Here is a 14421-nt window from a genome sequence, read left to right as displayed (position 1 = left end):
ACACAGAGCAGCAGCAGCAAGCTTAGTGGTGGTGCTCAGTACCTGAAGCACCTTAGACATTTAAAAAATTGTAACACGTGTTATTCTGTATAAATTTAAATGATAGTTAATGAAAGAAATCAATTTATATTTTATGCAATGCCTAAGGGATCCAGAGTATGGATACAATCTATAGATAAGGGTTCTATATGGATATAAATGAGTGAAGTTACTTTTTTTTTTTCAGAAGATGCCCCATTTCATAGATTCAGATTATTGGAATAATGTAGTCTCTTACACTTTAAAAGTAAACCACATACATTTGTACTTGATTTAATTATCAACACTTTTTTTTTTCAAATAAATTGGTCTGCTTTGCAGTTAAGAACTAATAGGGAACAGTTTTTAAAAAATCATTCTTTAAAAGGCTCACAGGAAGCTGTATACTTAGTCACTCATCAGAACAAACCTCGCCCTTCCACATTTTGTTTACTCTCTCTGCTGTCCCTATTTATTGTTTCCAATTGATTTTCCACTCCTCTAGTGAGCACCATGTTCCCAACAAAGCTGGGAAATTCAGTTTATATATGTGTTACTGACTTACCAGGTTTTCTATCAGGAGTTATTTAATATGATTAAGGTGGATGGCAGGATGGAAAGGATATGATACACAAACTGAACGCAGAGAATGTGGATTTGGAGGGAATAACCTGAAGGTTCTGTTGCTCTCGTGCAGCCCATCCCTACAGTGTGAGGGAGATGGAAGGGCTAACAATATGCCCTAGGACCTTTGCAGGGGTCGATATGAAAGAAACAGTCACTGGGCATATGGGTGGCTCAGTCGATTAAGCTTCCGACTTCGGCTCAGGTCATGATGTCACAGTTCTTGAGTTTGAGCCTCACGTCTGGCTCTGTATTGACAGCTCAGAACCTGGAGCCTGCTTCGGATTCCGTGTCTCCCTCTCTCTCTCTCTCTCTGCTCCTCCCCAGCTCCCATCTCTCTCCCTCTCTCTCTCTTTCAAAAATAAATAAACATTTAAAAAAAAAGAAAAGAAAAAAGAAAGAAACAGTCACACCAGATTTCTCTTTGAAGTATTAAAAAACCAAAAAACTGACATGAGCTATATCATTACCTTGGTTTAACACTTACTCGAAATTTATACTCTGTTATCATTTCCTAAAACTAAGCTCTGTGGTGTCTTAGCTACAACCTATGAGAAAACCCTAAGAAGAAATCCTAGGAAGAATTGAGTTTTCATCTTTCTTCCTTTTAGTTTCTTTCCTTGCAAATAAAATTAGTATTAAAGCCTCTAGAACAAAATCAGTACTACTCATATCCTGTTTAGGTAAGCTAAATGACATACATGTTTATCCAGAAACCAAAAGTTCCTTTCACTTTTTTTTTCCACACCGGAGTTTCAAAGGATATCAGGATATTTCTCAAAGAGTTGGGAATTTGCCACGTAGGTGCACACTCCCAGAGGTACATGATAAATGGGATTGTCTTGTTAATGAACCAAAGAGTTAAAAAATTTTTTAAATTCTTTAAAGAATGATCAGATCCATGGTAAAATATCCGGGAAAGATCTTTAAAAACATTGTCACAAGTATGAAAACTAGACAAAACATTTGACAAGAAAAAAGACAACTTGAGCTATAATACATACAAAACTCCCAGCTGCCACAATATTCCCAGGCAGCACGAGATAACAGGATTCCATTCTTGTGATGTGTGGGAGTTAATACGTACAAAAGAAAACAATGGCTTATGCTTAGTGAAGGCACAATATGAAAATTTACACATCATTTCGTATTTGACAGGAAGATTATACGGATCAGGTTTAATCCACTGTGAACTTACTATAACATATATGGTACTGGGCTCTGTAGCACTGTGAAGTAAAAGGCATTCTCTCATAGGCATGCCTATGGTTAAATTTGCAAAATAATAAGCCAGAAACTACGAAATGGAAAGTAGACACCATCCCTTCTCCAAGACAATATAAAAAGTTCTAGACCATGTGGAATAGCAGGAAAAAATTAAACTATAAAGGAAGGCACACACATTAGAAACGAAAAGCTAAGTAATAAACTTTACAAAAGTTACAGTCAGATTAAGTGCATGTTATCTTGAAGGAAGTTGATAACATTGGTTTCTCAGGTATGTCAAAGTGGAGTGACAGGATATCAGAGAAGATGCAATTACAAAGCAGAAAGTTGGTTTCATTCACTTGGAAAAAATACACTGAGTGCTTCCTATGAATACATCACCATGCTGCATGTGAAACACTCTTTTAAAAGTTAATAGATGTGATTTTGTGTCCTTTTCTAGGGTTTGCATTTTTATATGCATGATCAAATAGTTGTGAAGTGTGAATCCAATGGAATTTTATTATTATTATTATTATTATTATTATTATTATTATTTTAGAGAGAGTGTGAGTGGGGGAGAGGGATTGAGGTAAAGAGAGAGAGAGAGTAAGAGAGAGGGAGAATCTCAAGCAGGCTCCACACGCAGTGCGGAGCCCGATGAGGGGCTCAATCCCACGACCCTGGGATCATGACCTGAGCCAAAATCAACAGTCAGATACTCAACTGACTGAACCACCCAGGCACCCCTCCAATGATATTTTTAAAACTATTTTCAGTTTTAACCCCTTTTAGAAGGTATAGAAATTTAAAATGGTAATGTGAAACAATTGCTGCACTCATCTGGGCTAAAAGTGACATATGAAAGAAAGAAGTGTAATGTTGGCTGTATACACGTGGGTAAGTGAGTACATGCGCATGAACATACGTGCATATGTGTTGAGGGGCAGCCTCCAGTTGAATTGAGCGTGTTAGAGAAATTCAGCAGACATTCTCTTGTCTTCCCGCTTCCGCATCTCATAAAGCCACTCTTCAGTTTTCAGGTTCCTAAGTTATTTGGCCACTTTTTGGTGTGAGGAATCTTTTACCAAAGGTCTTATTTATGTGCCCTGAAATGTAGGCTTATTGATGAACTTCACAAATCACTTGCTTTTGTTAATAAGGTCAAAGGTAACTGATGGTTACTGGAAGGGATGCAGAGGGGGTCATGGGTTAATCAGGTGATGGTCACTAAGGATGGCACTTGTAGTGACGAGCATTGGGTGTTGTACGTAAGTGGTGAATCACAAAAGTCTACACTGGAAACTACTATTTCGCTGTATGTTAACCAGTTGGAACTAAAATAAAAACTTGGAGAAAAAAAAAATTTCAAAGGACAATGGCTTTGGTAACTAGCAATGTTTCAGTCTAAGGCATAATGAATCATTATACTTAAAAAGTTGAACATCACTTTCACTGTTGATATTTACAATTGATATGGTAGGTAATCACATAAAGGTTTTTACTGTGTAACAAGCTTGATCCCATATAAAACACTATTTAATTGATCGCTTTACATCTAGTTTTCTAAATAATTATGTGGAATAGATAGGATAAAACTTCAAAATTTTATATTTTGAATAAATGTAGTTTATTGTATGTCAATTATATCTCAATAAAGCTTTGTTAAAAAATCCAATCTTAAATGTGTTTTTTTTAATGTTTATTTATTTTTGAGAAAAAGAGAGAGAGACAGAGCATGAGTTGGGGAGGGGCAGAGAGAGAGAGGGAGACACAGAATCCGAAGCAGGCTCCAGGCTCTGAGCTGTCAGCACAGAGCCCAACATGGGGCTCAAACTCACAAAATGCGAGATCGTGACCTGAGTGGAAATCAGACACTTAACTGACTGAGCCACCCGGGCACCCCAAAGATCCAATCTTAACTGTCAACTTATTTCTGCCCAAATGAACTATGAAAATATAACTATATATTACACATACCTGGGGATAAAGATGAAAAATAAAGATAAGAAAATAGAACCACAGACATATGATTGGCAGGACAGGTCTTTCTTCTCATGCTATATATGAAGTTCATGTCTCCAATGACTTATCACTTTCAACTTTTCCAGAAACACCCAACAGTTTGCTTTCATCACCAAAGAACTAGTAACCTTCTAAATCCTCAGGTCTCTCAAGAAGCTAATGCTACAAAATAATCTCATAGGATTGTAGTTGCATAACCCAGGGAGCAGATTTAATAGCTTTTATTGATAATGGGGAAGGCAAGTGAAAGCAATGATTCAAGGACAAGAAAGACAGTTTGGTACCTTTATTTTACCACTAATATCTAAAAGGAAAAAGGCTGTTGAAAAATAGGAATTGGTGTTCAGAACACCCCTGTCATCCCTTGTGTACTGCAGCCAAAGTGGTATTTCAAGTATGTTTGAAATGGTATCTGATCATTATCGTCCCTGCTTAAAAATTCTACAATGGTGGCTTCCTGCTGGCCACTGCCTTTAGGAGGAGTCCTTAGCATGGTTCACCAAGTGCTTTAGGATTTGACCCCTGCCCACTTTTTCAGCCTCAGTTCATCTCTCTGTCTCCTACTGAATCCACAGTCATTCTGAAAGCCTGTAAGAACCTTCAAAGCCTTTCCATGTTGTAACGCAGTTTCGATTCACCAGGAAGCAGACTCCTGTGGAGTTTAGTGTTCAGGATGTTTATTAGGGAGTGCCCTTGAAATCAACACCCATGCAAGGGAGGGAGCGGAAACAGGAGTGGGAGAAAGCAAGCTGTGATGCAAGCCCCACAGCCTCAGACACCCGTGCCAGGTGCTGTGCAACTGAAATGACCCATCAGAGTGGCCTAGGTGTACGTGACTTTGGGCAAGGCATCTCTCTACAGCTGAGGCAATGCCCAAAGGGGCTGCCAGCACTGCTGATGCTGGGGGCAGCATATCCTTCCTTAAAGGAGGATCCGTGCAGGGCATTTGCATGCTCCCCTCTCCTTGGTATCCACTTAGTGTGAAGCTCTCTTCTCCAGTTCACCCTGGTAACTTCTGCTGGTCCCTCAGATCTCAGCCAGAGAGAGCACTTCTTCAGAGAGCACCCCCCAAATGCCCGAGCCAGCTCAAACTTCCACATTTCTTTTGTACCATCCTTGTCATAATTCTTATCATACTTAATTGTGATTCGTCGATGATAACTCCGTGAGGACAGAGATAACTTCCATAGTAGTCACCTCTGATCCTTAATGCCTGCCAAGTGTTGGCATATACTGTGTACTCAGTGATTACTGATTGAGTCCGTGAATGAATCCGAGGCCTAAGTGGCACTGCAAAGAGCAAACACATTGTGCTTGCCAACACATCTAATACAGCGATTTGTTGTGGCATGATGCTGAGGCAGAGACTTCCTTCAGGCTCTGGCGTCAGACGGCCCACCCCATCACACTCTAGCTGTGTGACCTGGGGAAGGTTAATCTGTATACGCATCCACTCCTTCACCTATACTATTACTACTACTAGCAACTAAAGTATTTTCTCCATAAGGTTGTAGGGAGAGTTCAATGAAACCATCTATGTTAAGGGTTTATCATAGCCCATGGATCGTAGGTATGCATCACTAAAAGTCAGCTGTAATCGCCATCTATAAGTTCTTAATATGCCTCAAAAAAAAACTATTAGGAAAAGTTTTCATTTGTTGCTTTAAAATCCATGAAAATAGTGGAAAAATTAGAACTTTGTGGATTTCCCTACACTTACTTTATGGCTTAAGCTTAGTTTTTTATTTAGTTTTATCGGTAGGGGAGGAGAATGGCATTATTTTCTCATGTACTCAGGGTCTTCCAAGGTTTTGAATAAATACTGATCCTGTCCTCTCCTCGCACAACCTGGGCACCTCATTCAATATACTGATCATATTGTACCTTACAAATAGTGGTGGCGGGGGGGCGGTGATGTGTGCATGTATGTATGTGTGTGTTTGTGAAACATGTTTTTGCTTATGTCTGAAATGCCTTTTCTTACCTTAGGAGATTTCTACTTCAGCATGAATGGACTCCTCAGCTCAAAAAACACCTTCTGAAAGAAGTCTTCCCTGACTTCTCCCATTGCTTCTTCTGCCTTTACAGGAGTAAAAGCTTTCACAGGTAAATAAGCAGTCATAAAACCATTTACACATCTGGACTGTTGTTTTAATCACCCCTGCATCGCACCTCCCCATTAGACTGTGAGCTTCCTGAAAGTACATCTTCTTTATCTTTTGTATCTGGAACATTCAGACACTCAATAGATGTTTGCTGGGTTGATCTGAATTAGAAGAAAAGCACCAAATCTCTTCAGAATGACACAAATGATAAAGAGATTTAGGTAATCTGTGATGTGCTCAAAAAAACCAGTAGGATTTAAGAAGAAGTCAAATATTTTCTTTTTAATTTAAATATAATACTCACATAAAGAAAAGTGCCTGAAATAATAATGTATTACACAATGAATGATCACAAAAGGAACATATCTGACCAGGTTAAGAAATAGAACATTCAGAAGCCCCTCTTGTGTCCCCCTGCCAAGCACTTATCTTTATATATTTTCTTTTATATCAGAAAGCCTATCTGAGCCTTTAGAGGTTAAATTTTCCCCTTCATAAATAATTAAAAAAATTAATCATCCCATACAAATATTTATTTATTTATTGAAATTATTTACGGGAAATAAATAACTGTCCTACCCTGCTTTCTTTCTTTTTTCTATTTTTTATGTTTATTTATTTATTTGGAGAGAGAGACAGAGTGTGAGCAGAGGAGGGACAGAGAGAAACAGAGAATCTGAAATAGGCTCCAGGCTCTGAGCTGTCAGCACACAGCCTGATGCAATGCTTGAACCCAAGAATCGTGAGATGATGACCTGGGCTGAAGTCGGAGGCTTAATTGACTGAGCCACCTAGGCATCCCCCTATCCTGCTTTCTTTATGGGCTGCCATGGCAACAGAATGTCAGTCGCTTACCTCCATCCTTTCACTGACATGTACTTTCAAATTCTCTCAACTTCTTAAAGAAATACATTTAGCAGCACACTTTTATGCTTTTATGACTCATTTCTGGGGGTTCTGCTTCCTCCTTTGTCTCTTTTTACTATGTTTTCTGTGTCCCCATATTCTTCCCAATTGAAACACTCTCCCCCGGGGAATTGTGAATCACCTGCCCTCTTTCTATCTAACCCCTCCACTATTATATGCTTTAAAGATCTCCAACAGGACTTGAAGTTTTGAGGAGTATTTAAAATAAGATCCAAACAGGAATTCTGTATTTAATTCAGCATGTAAAGATGAAGAGAGCTCAATATAGGAAGATGGGCCAATTTGTAGAAAAGATGACATTGTAGAAAAGATGACAAATTCAGAGAAAATGATTTATTCTCTTCGAAGTACCAGGCAAAAGGACATGAGGAAACCGAAACCACCAGCAACCTCAAAGGGGTTAATAATAAGAGTTGTACTCGGGATACAGATGCCGCAGTGATGTAGACAACAGTACTACAGAACGTTGTAAAAGGTACAATTAACTGAAAATGTTATTTATTACTCAGCTAGAAGAAAGAAAATTAATTCTCAAAAGAACAGACTACTTCTCTGGAAATGTCTCATTTCTTTACGTGTCACTGCATGTTGGTTTTATTATTATTATTATTATTTGTAACGGTTCTTTCCATTTCTTGTCAACCTTATGTCATTTAAAGAATTGGTATTTGCTGAAATTTGCAATTAGAAGATCATGCTAGGAATCAAAGTGCTTCTCTTAAGTCTTCATGAGATGCTTCTCATCATATCCTTTAAAAACATTAAAAAGTTGCACTGGTATGTATGTTTGAGCTAGCCTTATATATTACGGATGAAAGACTGATCTGGGAAATTCAGTGTAAGGATACATGGTGACTACAATTAATAAGAATAAATTCTGGGATCTGATAGCATTCACATAATTTCATGATAGTTTAGTCAAAGTGTCTTCAAAAACTTATTGCTCCCATTTGAAAAAATATATAAAGGGTGATGTAGTTACAAAAATTGCACCTACAATAGAAATCCTTAGGGGTGCCTGGGTAACTCAGTTGGTTAAGTGTCCAATTTCAGCTCATCGTGACCTTGCAGTTCGTGAGTTTGAGCCCCGAGTCGGGCTCTGTGCTGACAGCTCAGAGCCTGGAGCCTGCTTCAGATTCTGTGTGTGTCACTCTCTCTGCCCCTCCCCAACTCATGCTCTGTCTTTCTCTCAAAGATAAATAAACATTAAAAGCATTAAAACATTAAAAACATTATGTATCCATTAACATAAGTGTGTGTTTCCCTGACAGATTTTGAGAATCTTAGAGAAGAAAATGTGTGTTATTCATCCACAGCACCTAGGATGATGCCTAAAATGTCGGTGCTTCAAGCTTCCTAAATTAAAAATCTCAGTGTTAGTCTCAGGATCTCTCCCTCACTAACTACTTCCAACAACCACAATTTTTTTTTTTTTTTTTTACCAGGGAAGAGAAATATCTTTGAGATCTCACCTTTCTTCACCATCCCCAATTCTAAGCTAAAGTCTATGCCCTCAAGGTCTACTGCATTGGCCTTTTCACTGGTCCCACTGCTTCTCTATACTTGACGGTCTATCTTCCTCACTGCCTTAAGGAAACTTTTCAAGTGTCACCTATGTGCCAAGTACCTTGTTAAGCATTTCAAATACATTATCTCCCTTAATACCCACAATATGCAGCAAAGATGTATTACTGTGGTATTTCTACTTGAGGAAATTAAGGGAGATTAAGTACTTTTTCTAGCAAATATGGTGGTTAAGTGCTAGATCTGGTATTTAAACTTTCTTCTTTCTGACATTAGCTGTCGTCACTCTCTTGCTGGTCATGTTATATTCTTGCTTTAAAAATCTCCACTGAAAAGACTTTTTACTACTGGATCCTACTTGTAGAACAAAATAGAAACTCCTTGATTTAACATACAAAGAAAAAGAAGTCCTCCCCAATATAACTGCACCCACTTTTCAAGCCTCCTATACATCTGTCTGTATAGCATATAATAAGCCCCAGCAGGTCTGGACTTCTCACAATTCCTCAAACTTCCAGCCCTTCCATAATTCTGCATCTTCATATGTTTCTGTCTGGAATGATCTTTGTCATCTTTTCCTGGCACATTTAACCTTCAAGAGTCAACTCGTGTAAACATCAATTGCTTAGAGAAGATTTCCTTGACTTTTCAGGGAGCTGTTTGCTCTATCCTATTGATCACATGAATGTAAAAACATTCCAAATCACATTACAACCCATTAAAGAGACCTTGTGTTTCTGATGCTTTCACTGTGAGATGTTTATTTATTTTTTTAAAAAAAAATTTTAACGTTTATTTATTTTTGAGACAGAGAGAAACAGAGCATGAACAAGGGAGGGGCAGAGAGAGAGGGAGACACAGAATCCGAAGTGGGCTCCAGGCTCTGAGCTGTCAGCACAGAGCCCGATGCGGGGCTTGAACTCATGGACCGTGAGATCATGACCTGAGCCGAAGTCGGACGCTCAACCGACTGAGCCACCCATGCGCCCTGAGATGTTTATTTTTTAATGTTTAGTTATTTTGAGAGACTGTGAGCTGGAGAGGGGCAGAGGAGAGGAGAACAAAAGATCTGAGTGGGCTCCATGCTGACAGCAGTGTGCCAGTGAACCCAATGTGGGGCTTGAACTCATGAGCCATGAGATCATGATGTGAGCAGAAAATCAACCAACTGAGCCACCCAGGCGCCTGTCACTGTGAAATCTTCAAAGCCATAGTTGGGTGTGTTTATTCAAATTGGTTATCTGTCTTAGTCAGTTCAGGCTGCTATAACAAAACTACCAAAGACTGGGTGCATTAACAACAGAAATTTATTTCTCACATTTCTGAGGCTAGGATGTCCAAGATCAATGTGCTGGACAATTTGGTTGCCAGTCAGAGCCTTCTTGCTGTGTCCTTACATGCCTGAGAGAAAATCATCTATCTTCTTCTAAGGGCACTAACCCTATTCATGAGGGCGCCATCCACATGACCTATTTAGCTTCCAAAGACTCCACCTCCAAATACCATCACAACAGGGATTAAGCTTTGACATATGAATTTGAGAGTGGGAGGACATAAACATTTTGTCTATAGCAGTATCTCTAACACATGGTTTAAAATTTTTGCTGAAGGATAGAAGGATTAAACAGTGGTAACAGAAAAAAATTTTCCTGACTTGCCCCCTTCCCCCCAGGAAGCAGCTAAGAAACAAGCTTGTTGATGAAAGCAATCTGCTTAGCTTTCAAAATGTTATTGCTTCAGCAGGCATTTTGTAAAATCATTAAGAAGAAGACACAATTAGCAAAGAATAAAAACTATTCAATCTAAATAAACAGTGCAACAATAACAGCAGCTAACCTTTATTGCTCAATTACTACCGAATTGTTCCGCTTTCATGAGCAAACTCATTTAATCCTTACAACAACCCTATTAAGTAGTTAATTCTGTTATAAGCTGCCTTTGGGAACTGAGGAAACTGAGGCACTGAAGATTTCCCTGAATCTAGAGCCATAAAGAAAACCGATGTCAGAGAAAAGGATTTTCAAAAGATTAAAATTTCCCATCTCTGTTCTAATTCTTAGGGGAAAGATTCAAATGAGAAAGACCTATGTATGAATAACCAGTAAGGCTTTTTAAGACTAAGCTGGCCCATAGGAAAATCTATCATGTTTCTATAGAATGTACTTAAGGAAGGCAAGTGAGACTCAAATTATTATAAGAATTAAATTAAAAGACTATGATGTAAACACAGATTTATCAAGGGAGCTTTTACAGATATATATGTAACACTATGGTACAGGTTTCAGGGATACAAAAGAACTGTAAAATATGATTCCTGCTCCAAAGAAAACACACTGTTATTGCTGAAGATGTGACTGTCACACTCAAAATAATTAGATAACAGATGATAAAATCTTACATTTTGTGGTACAGGCAATAAATGCAATTATAGAACAATAAATATATGTTAAATAGTCACGTTATTTATTCTTAAAGGTAATTTTGAAAATTAAACTGGGAATTCTTTTTCTCAAATGTTTCCAGAATCATTCCCTCCACAGGAGTTTTATAAAATGAAATTGCTACTCCTATAAAACTCCATAAAAATTAAGCTTAAGAGACAAAGAACAAAACTGAAACACAGTGCACAATTCAAGACTGAATTTGGATTAAAAAAAAAACAAGCTTTGTTTCATGGTGTGAGTAAAATGGAATAGCATTAGGAAAACTGCTTCAGGAAGTCAGAACACAATATAAATCAGTCAAACTTTCCATACCTTTCTAGTTGCAGGAAATCTTAAAATATCACTCCATTCTGCCTGTGTGTGCAGCAAAGGCAAAGTTTTTAAGGCATTCAAAATATTTCGTAAGGTAGAGGTTATATGTTTTATCAAATTGAAGTAACAACTTGCATGTTAACCTTATTTATAAATAAGGAAGGAGAGAGTACATTATAAAAGACATAGGAAGTCTTGCCAAAAATGGAATGAAGGAAGAAACCCACAAGGGAAGGAAATTAACGAAAGTAAAGGCGAATAAAAGAAAAGATATTTTTTGGCCATTCAGTATTAAAAGGTTTCAAGCTTACCAAAATAATAATTAACTACAGAATCAGAACTACATAGATTTAAAAAAAAATTTTTTAATGGATTTTCCAACATGCTGCTGATGTGTAGGGGAAGAAGACTTCAAGGGCTGAAGAACTGGAAGACACTGGGAAAACAGAGGTGCCTTAAGAATTTGATACATGATACTTGGGCCAAAAATATTCTGGAACTTAGTTCTTGAACTGAGAAGTTCAGAGTTATTAGGGTTTAGTTATCGGGCGTCCAGATAGTTCAGAATGACTTACTTAATTTAGGCATCTCAAAGGTTGTGCAATTATTAGGTCCTCAACCTCGAGAAGCTTTGCTAAAATAATTCAATGTCTTTGATTAGACCTCTAGGAGTTCATCTTATTTGCCACCTTTATTCTTAATTAAGGTCTTACTGTTACGTATTATTTTATACTTGGATCTTCATTGTCACTATTTTTAATACTTTGTAGGAAAATATATATTCATCTCTCTATATTGTGTGTGTCTATCTTCCAAATAAATTGTAGCTTGTTTCCAGGATGGCTACTATCATTTTTTTTTTCCTTTTCTGTGTCTACTGCCTTGAATCTGGGCTGCTTTGTGACATCTTTGCCTAAAAGAATATGGTGAAATTGATGCTGCATGACTTCCAACACTAGCTCCCAGGTCTTGAACCCTCTGCTTGAATCTCTTAGAATGCTTACTGTTTAAGTTGTTTTGCTGTATGAAGCCGAAGTCAGACATGTAGAGTGGCCACAAGAAGAGAAGACAGAAATGCCCTACTAGTCCCCAGCTGTTGGAGAAATCCCAGCCCAGGAGCAAGACATGTGAGTTTCAAAGAAGCTTTCAAATGACTCCAGCCTCAGCTCACCCCAACTAAGAAGTGCCCAGCTCTGTCTGTTAACCCCCTGAGAAGTGAAACATAATAAATTATTGTTTTAGCTACTAATGTTCAACAGAAAAATACCATCATATTATACTTATTTCACTGGACCCCAAAATAAATGGCTATATTTTGTTGTAATTTTTAAGGGCCATAAAATAATACAATAAAAGTGATGCATACATGAATATACTCCAGATGTTTATATAATGAAAAATGGTTACATATTCTTTTTAATAAATAGACTTCATTTTTTATTTTATTTTTTAAAAAAATGTTTACTTATTTTGAGGCAGAATGAGAGAAGGTGAGCATGAGTAGGGGAAAGGCAGAGAGAGAGAGAATCCCAAGCAGGCTTCTCACTGTTAGCACAGAGCCTGACTTGGGGTTCGATCTCATGAACTGTGAGATCATGATCTGAGCCAAAATCAAGAGTCGGACGCTTAACTGACTCAGCCAACCAGGTGCCTCTACACTTTATTTTTTTGGAATAGGTTTAGGTTCACAGAAAAATTGAGTGGAAAGTATGGAGCATTCCTATATACCCCCACATATTCACAGAACTCTCCCACTAGTAACATCTGTGCCACAGTGGTACATTTGTTATAATGGATGAACCTACATCATCACATCATTATCACCCAAATCCATAATGTACATTGTTACTCTGGTGTTGTATGATTTATGGGTTTTGACAAATGTATGACATGTATCCACTATTATGGTATCATACATGATAGTTTCACTGCCTTAAAAATCCTCTGTGTTCTGCCTATTTATCCCTGCCTCCCCTCTAACCCTAGGCAACCACTGATATTTTTTCTGTCTATATACTTTTGCTTTTTCCAGAATGTCATACAGTTGGAATCATACAGTATGTAGTCTTTTCAAATTGGCTTCTTTCAGTTAAAATATGCATTTAGGGTTCTTTCAATGTCTTCTCATGACCTGATTATATATTCTCTTTGAAAGAACACTCTCATATTTTCTTATCCCTGACTCATTCCTTAAATCCTTTTAAATTTAGTTTCTGTTATTACTCCTTTATGGAACTCCATGCGCTTAAAGGTCACAAAAGATTTCCTAATTCCAAAATCCAGCCTTTTCTGCAGCATTGACTATTGCTTCCCTCTATCTCCCTAAATTCTTGCCTATAGATTTTATGAAACTATTCTTTTTCTTCTCTTCAATCTTTCTCCTTCCTTTCATATCACCATCCCACACAGTCTTCAAGGCTAGGTACTCCCCAAAAGGCTGCCTTTGGCCTTGGCCATACCCTCCATTACCATTTCAGCATCTCTTTCTCTCACACCTATATTATCTTCCATGTAAAAATATCTAAGCATAATCTTTGATAGTCTCTCTTGCTTATTACATTCAGCCAGTTACCAAGACCTGTCAATTCTCCCTCCTTGTTACATCTTGCAATTGTTTCTTCTTTCCATTTCTTCAATCTCTTTCCTAGTTGAGGACCTCATTAACTCCTGTTTAGATAATGGCAATATATCTCTGTCTTATGACTATTTTCTTCTATCTCATTTTATTCTGTCCTGCTAGATTGATTTTCCTGGACCACCTTGCTGATTAATGCCTTACTTCAGTGTCATTTGAAGCATAAATGTGTATTTAGGATGATGGTGAAAAACCGTTGTTTTTGGATATAATTATGAGTAACTTGTAACTAGAGTAAAAATAATTAAATTAGTTAACATCTAATGAAAATGTATCAGATGAAATAAAAGGACATCATATTCAATAAACTGAATGTCAGGAGAGGATGAATTAGATATCTCTTTGAGCCAACAAATATGTATAAACTTTTGAATTACAGTGCAAGGCAGAATAATGTATTATATAATAATTAAAATATTTATAATAGTACTTTTGTACTGGCATTCTAACTTTAATAAAATTTTTATTATTTTATTGAATTTAGGCCATGAGTGTTTTATCAAAATGTCCTATGTGGTATTATTTACATCTTGACATGATGTTTTATGAAGCAAAATTTTATTCCCTTAAAATTTTCTCAAAATATGGAAAAAGCTACAAA

The sequence above is a fragment of the Felis catus genome, chromosome C1 (genome assembly GCF_018350175.1).
Source record: "Felis catus isolate Fca126 chromosome C1, F.catus_Fca126_mat1.0, whole genome shotgun sequence".
NCBI classification, from domain to species: Eukaryota; Metazoa; Chordata; class Mammalia; order Carnivora; family Felidae; genus Felis; species Felis catus.
The sequence above is the reverse complement of the archived record's forward strand: the minus strand, read 5'-3'. Positions refer to the sequence as shown.